The sequence below is a fragment of the Oryzias latipes genome, chromosome 23, assembly GCF_053564925.1.
Source record: "Oryzias latipes strain Hd-rR chromosome 23, Olatipes_Hd-rR_3.1".
In the NCBI taxonomy this organism is placed as follows: Eukaryota; Metazoa; Chordata; class Actinopteri; order Beloniformes; family Adrianichthyidae; genus Oryzias; species Oryzias latipes.
Genome location: NC_136259.1, coordinates 1446274 through 1452908, shown reverse-complemented (window position 1 = coordinate 1452908; position 6635 = coordinate 1446274). Strand labels below are relative to the sequence as shown.

General features: G+C 43.1%; 1 long non-coding RNA gene across 1 annotated transcript; it reads right to left on the bottom strand.

Moving 5' to 3' along the window:
• Positions 1–657: 657 nt before the first annotated feature.
• LOC144989437 (uncharacterized) lies at positions 658–4925 on the bottom strand. The gene is made up of 2 exons (XR_013653612.1): positions 3784–4925; positions 658–969 (listed from the first exon to the last, which is right to left on the bottom strand). It is a non-coding gene; the product is annotated as an uncharacterized LOC144989437 (long non-coding RNA).
• Positions 4926–6635: the final 1710 nt, after the last annotated feature.

The window sequence follows — 6635 nt, the reverse complement described above, 5'->3', positions numbered from 1 at the left end:
GACCCCGACCCGCTAGCCCCCCCGACCCGTACTAATAATGGGCCCCCCCTCCCCCCCAGAACGCCCCCCCACAGGACAGGGCCGACAAGCCCCCCACCCCACCCCACCCCAGACCCCGCAGCCGAAGCGGGTGACACCCAGAGCGACCGGGGGCCCCGAGAGGGTTGTCCCGTCCCGTCCCAGAGCCAGGGAAGGGCCGATCCCAGCCCCAGGTGCAGATGGGCAGCCCATCCGGCGCCGCTGGGCCCCCCCCACCCGAGCAGGGCCCCCCGCCAACCCCCCCCAGCACAGGCAAAGGGACCACCCCCCCAAGCCAAGCCAGACCACCACCCCACCCCCCCACCACGCACCCCCACACCCAAGCCCAGAGGACCACGCAGCGCCCCAGCCCGCCCCACCCAGGCACCGGACCCGACCCCCCGACCAACGGAGCCCCCCACCGCCCCCGCCAGGCACCGGAAGCCCCGACCCCCACCCCAAACCACGGCAGAAGGGCAAGGAGCAGCGACGACCAGGCCCTCCACCCCCTAAGTCATGGAGTCAACCACAGGAGACCAGAGAGACTGAATTCTTTCAAAGTTACTTGAGCTTTGGGCTGACATTTTTTCCAAGCTGATATGATCAAACAGCAGATTTCTGTGTTGACTTATGTTTATATTTTTCTTGTTTTTCCAATTTATTAAAATAGTTTTTTTGGCAATACAAAGAGTTATGAAAATGATAGATGCTAATCCTTCTTCTATATCGATGGCACTCATGTCACCAAGCACACAAAGTGACGGTGAGGCAGTGATTGAAACCTTAAGCCAGACTGATAAATCGGCACATACCTGCTGCCAGAGAGCCCTGACAGGAGTGCAGAACCACAGTGCGTGCATGTAGCTGTCGGGTAGATTATTATCACAGTGCTCGCAAATGTCTGAGTTACTGAGACCCATCTTGAACATCCTCTGTCCAGTGTAGTAAATTCTGTGAAGAGTTTTGAGATGGATTAGCTGCAGATTTGGACTTTTTGTCAGTTTAAAGGTGTTTAGACAAAGTTCTGACCAGAAGCTTTCATCTGTGCTGATGCTCAAATCTGCATCCCATTTTTTTGTTGGAAGGGCAATATTGTTATCTAAATTACATAAAAGTTTGTATATTTTGGAGAGAGTTCTATTCATTGAAAAATTAATCAGAGTGGTAACTACATCTGGTAGCTTTAAATCGTCGTCTTTAATTTTATACTTTTTAGTAATACTTGATTTAAGTTGCTGATATTCCAAGAAGTTATTTATTCCATGTTTGTCTTGAAGTTCCTGGGGGGTTATGAATCTTCTATCAATAATTACGTGCTCTAGTTGTTTTATGCCCCCTGCTTGCCAAGCTGGGAAGTGAATCATTTTTTTGTTAATAAGGATGTCCGGGTTGTTCCAGATGGGTGTCATTTTGCACGGTTGAATTGATGATTTTGATATTTTGAGAAATTCCCACCAGGCTGTTAAGGTGGCATTTATATTAATGCTTTTGAAACAATCCTGTTTTTTAACTGTTTGGCTAATAAATGGTAGCTGTGACAGGTTGATCTTTCCACATAACACCTGTTCCAAGTCTAACCATGAGTTGGTTTCTGGATTATTTTTTAACCATTTTAAGATATATTGTAATCTATTTGCAAGAAAGTATTTGTGGAAATTAGGTAGTTCTAATCCTCCACAGCTTTTTGCAGATTTTAAAGTTTTTAGACTAATTCTTGCAGGTTTGTTGTTCCATAGAAAGCTTGATATGGATGAGTCTAATGTTTTGAACCATTTTAATGGCGGTTGTGTGGGAATCATTGAGAAGAGATAATTAACCTTGGGTAAGATTTTCATTTTAACCGTGGCTACCTTGCCCATAAGGGACAGAGGCAGGTTGGTCCAGCGTGTTAGATCGTCCTGTATGCTTTTCAGTAATGGGGTGTGGTTTAGCTGCACCAGTTCTGATAGTTTGGGGGAAAAGTAGATACCCAGATATTTGATATTTCCTGTTTTAACTGGAATTGTGAGTCTTTGTTCCATATTCCTGTTGAGTGGTAATAAAACAGACTTATTCCAATTAATGGAATAGTCTGATATGGAGGAGAATTCATTTATGATCATTGCTGTTTCATTTACAGAATGTAAATTCCTTAAAAACAGTAATATGTCATCCGCATAAAGACTAATTTTATGATGGCTGTGTTTGGTTTTTATTCCTATAATGCTCTCATTCTGTCTTATTGCTGCAGCTAAAGGCTCAATGAATATAGCAAAAAGAGAAGGAGAGAGTGGGCAGCCCTGTCTGGTTCCTCTTCCAAGAAAAAACCTGTTTGAAGTCTGTTTATTAGTTCTAACTGATGCATTGGGGTTGTGATATAATATTTTGATCCAATTGATGAATGCTTCTCCAAAACCAAACTTATGGAGGGCAGCAATAAGGAACTTCCAATTAACTCTGTCAAAGGCTTTTTCAGCATCCAGCGATAGTACCGTCATTTCCTGTTTTTTAATGGTGGCAAAGTCTATTATATTAACTAGTCTACGGACATTATCATCCGAGTGTCTGCCTTTGATGAATCCAGTCTGGTCGAAGTGAATTATGTGAGGAGTGATTTTTTCTATTCTCTGTGCTAGTGCTTTGCAGATAATTTTTACATCTGCATTGATTAAAGAAATGGGGCGATAGCTTGAAGGACTAGTGGGATCTTTGTCTGGTTTTAGAAGAAGAATTATGTTGGCTGAGTTCATGTTAGGTGGCATTGATTGGCTCTCATTAATAGATGTGACAGTTTTATAAAATGTTGGTGCCAGTTGTTCCCAGAATTCTTTATAAAACTCAGCAGGAAAGCCATCAGGCCCTGGTGCTTTACCATTGGGCATAAGTAACAGAGCTTCATGAAGTTCAGACGGCAAGAGCGGAGAATCTAAGTTTGTGATTTGATCCTCATTTAGCCTGGGTAGGTTTACATTATTAAGAAATGAGTCAATACTTTGCTCTGACGGATTGATCTGCGGTGTGTACAGGTTTTTATAAAAGTTTTCAAATTCGTTATTAATTTTGACCGGGTCATGGGTGACATTTCCTGTTTGGTCCATAATAGAGGTGATTGATGATTTTTCTCTGTTAATTTTAAGCTGATTAGCCAGAAATTTGCCAGATTTATTAGAGTTTTCAAATCTTTCAAGTCGTAGCCTTTGTATTTGAAATTGTGTTTGTTTATTAATGATGTCATTTAACTGCAGCTTTAAATTTTTCAGATCTCCCAGAATGTGTTCCTGTGCAGAAGCAGCATAAGCAGTCTCCAGGGTTTTGATTTTATTTTCTAATTCTAATAAATCTGCTTTCTCTTTGCGTTTTTTGTGCGTTGAATAAGAAATGATTTTCCCTCTCATGACTGCCTTTGCTGCTTCCCAAAGAACGCACGGTGGGATGTCTGGAGTATTGTTGAAGTCTAAGAAGGTTGCCCACTCTTTTTTAAAGAATTCAAGAAATTCCTGGTCCTTTAACAGAGACGTATTAAACCTCCAGGTTGTACCAGAGGGTGTGGATTTTTCCCTAGAAATGTTTACAGAGACTGGTGCATGATCACTGATAATAATTGGATGGATATTGGAGCTTTGAATATTTTTTAAAAGAGAGTTACTGATTAATAAATAGTCTAAACGGGAGTGTGAATAGTGAACTGGAGAAAAAAAGGTGAACCCTTTAGTGCTTGGGTGACATGAGCGCCACGCGTCGCAGAGACCCAGATCATTCATGTACTGCTTTAGAATACTTGCAGACCGCCATGTACGCTGGTTTGCTGCTGTGCTGAGTCTGTCAAGTTCAGGGTCCAAAACAAGGTTGAAGTCTCCTCCTATAATGATTGTGGAGTCAGAGTGAACTGAGAGTGAGGTGAAGAATCTGTGAAAGAAGGAAGAGTCGTCAACATTAGGACCATAAATACTCACTATACAATAGTCCTTATTCTGAATGGATATATTAATGATTACAAATCTGCCTTCTGGGTCAGTAACTGTATCCTTATGAGTAAAATTAAGATTTTTATTAATTAAAACAGCAACTCCTCTTTGTTTGGAGTTGTAACTGGCAGAGTATATAACTGGAAATTGTAAGCAGCACATAAGGTGATTCAAAGAATCTGATAAATGGGTCTCCTGCAGTAGAGCTATATCTGCTTTTAGACCATCCAGGTGATTTAACACTTTCAGTCTCTTTGGCTCAGAGCCAAGTCCACGCACATTCCAGCTAACGATGTTAAGACTGTTCATAACTGCTCTGACTGAAAAGGTGTAAAGCTAAGTAGTGCTTGTGTGCCAGTCCGTGTGCGCGTGCCCGCATTTGAGAAGCGCTGTGCGCGTGAACGTTTTCTGGTTATGTGAGCTGTGTGTCGCGTGCGTCCTATGAGAGCCTGTGTGAGGTGATTGCAGTATGTCAGCGTGTGTGTGCGGGATCGCATGTGCACGCCCCTGTGTGCGCTTGTGTGAGCGCGCGCCCGTTCCGTGCATAAATAAATACTTACCGAGGATGAGTTGCTTCCAGGTGATTTACGTATAATGAGGGGGGAGAGGGGGGGGGGAGAGTAAAGGAAAGAAAAAAAGAGATAGAAGGGAAAACGAAAACAACAACAAAACAACAATAGAAACATCAGTGGGACTGAAGTGACGAAGAAAAAAAAAAGACTGTTTTCCTGCGATCGAGGTGTGGATTATTGATGATCCTGTTTTCCATTCATTGAAGTAAGTTTAGCGGGTTTCTTCTGGGCAGCGCAGATGTTCTCAGCGCGGATCTGAAAGCCTTCAGCACAGCCAGGGGGTGATCTCCGGGTCCCGGAACAGCCGTCCGTCCACGTACAGTTTGTCAACGGCCACAATCGCTCTCGAACCAGCAGCAAGATGCTTCCTCCTCAGTTTGTAGCTTTTTAGAAGATAGTAAAGCACAATATAAGTATTTACCTTTATGGAAAAATTATACTAAAGGCTGAGGCAGCTCAAACATGGACTGAAAACAACCTGAAACCGCTGTGATCAGTCAGTCAGTTTAAGAAACTTTTTGGATGCAAAGTCCAAATGGCATATGTGGTGCTCAATGTTTTTGGGGATTTTACAGGCTGGAGGTTACTAACTTAAGTCCTTCATCCCAACTGCCCTTATGGGTGGATATGCCCTGCCTGTGGGCAAAAAATGGTCAACTCTGTATGGGGCCTGCAGGGGTCCCGTGAAATATCAGGGTTGTAGACCGCTTGTTGAGCTCATAGGGTGAGAATGTTCATGCACATTATTTTCTGGGGCCATGCCGCGGACGACAGGTCGTACCAAACCCTTATACCATGGTCCTGCTGAATACTCGATTCTGATTGGCTGCTGGGTGTGCATTAAGTAAGGGTTAATGGCCGATGAAGTGTGCGGTTATTACTTTTTAACGCACGCCGTGGAAGCAAAGCGGAGGATGGTTGCTTCCGCGAAATGTGTTAAAAAGTAATAACGCACACTTCGAAGGCCATTAACCCGCTTATACCATGGTCACTTACAAAAGCAATACATATTAACCAGGTTTAAGGTAGCTGACCTCTTTTTCACCGTGCGGTTATCAGGTTTTAATACATACCCAGCAGCCAATCAGAATCAAGTATTCACCCGGACCGTGGTATAAAACCTGATAACCGCACGGTGAAAGAAGAAGTTCAGTCAGCTAGCTAGAATGTTTCGTATCACTGCGCCGGCTTCTTTAAAACAACCTTTTGCTTCATCATCTGGACAAAAATAAGCGGTAAGAGGTGAACTTTCTCTCTGAACTAATGCTTTCATCAAGCCATCGGAAATATCAGCATATAAATATATCGCCGAATCTTGACTGCAGCGGTGGTGCTGCGCAACACAGACTATATGTTACGTGATGCGGCGCAATGCTTTTTTGTGAGAAAAGCGATCGAAATCGGAAAAAAAACAAGAATTAAGGACTAAAACTAGTTAATATGTATTCCTTTTGTAAGTGAACATGGTATAAGCTAGTTAATGGCCTTCGAAGTGTGCGTCATTACTTTTTAACGGTTTTTCGCATCGGATGGATCAGGCTTCCACGGCGTGCGTTAAAAAGTAATGGTAAAAAGTAATAAAGTAATGGCTGCACACTGAGCCCATTAGTGCTGTTAAAGTGCTCTTTGTGCACTTCCACTTTATGAAGTTACCCTTTGAGAACAAAGGCATAAACTTTTGTTCTGTTCCGTGCATCTGTAAATGATCTATGAACCGACACCAATAAGTTCACCAATGGTTGGAGACCACTCCTGTCCAGAAATGGGGGAAGGCCCGAATGTTAGAAAACCTAGAGGTGGACACTGAAAATAAAAAAAACGTTTTATGAACTCACCTGAAGTTAAAAACATGAGTACAGTTCCAAAAACATAAATAAAAGAGCATCAGCAAGCAGCCAATAGCTTAACCATAACCCGAGCACGGAAACTGGAGCCTAGCCCAGCCTTCGCCAGGATAGGCTCCAGCAACCCTGTGAACCCGAAAAGGATCCAGTGAGTTCTGAAAATGGATGGATGAATGAACACAAAAACTATACATTGTGGGCAAAATAATCCAAAGAAGGAAACAGAATAATCAAAATTTACCACGGCCACGGCCTTT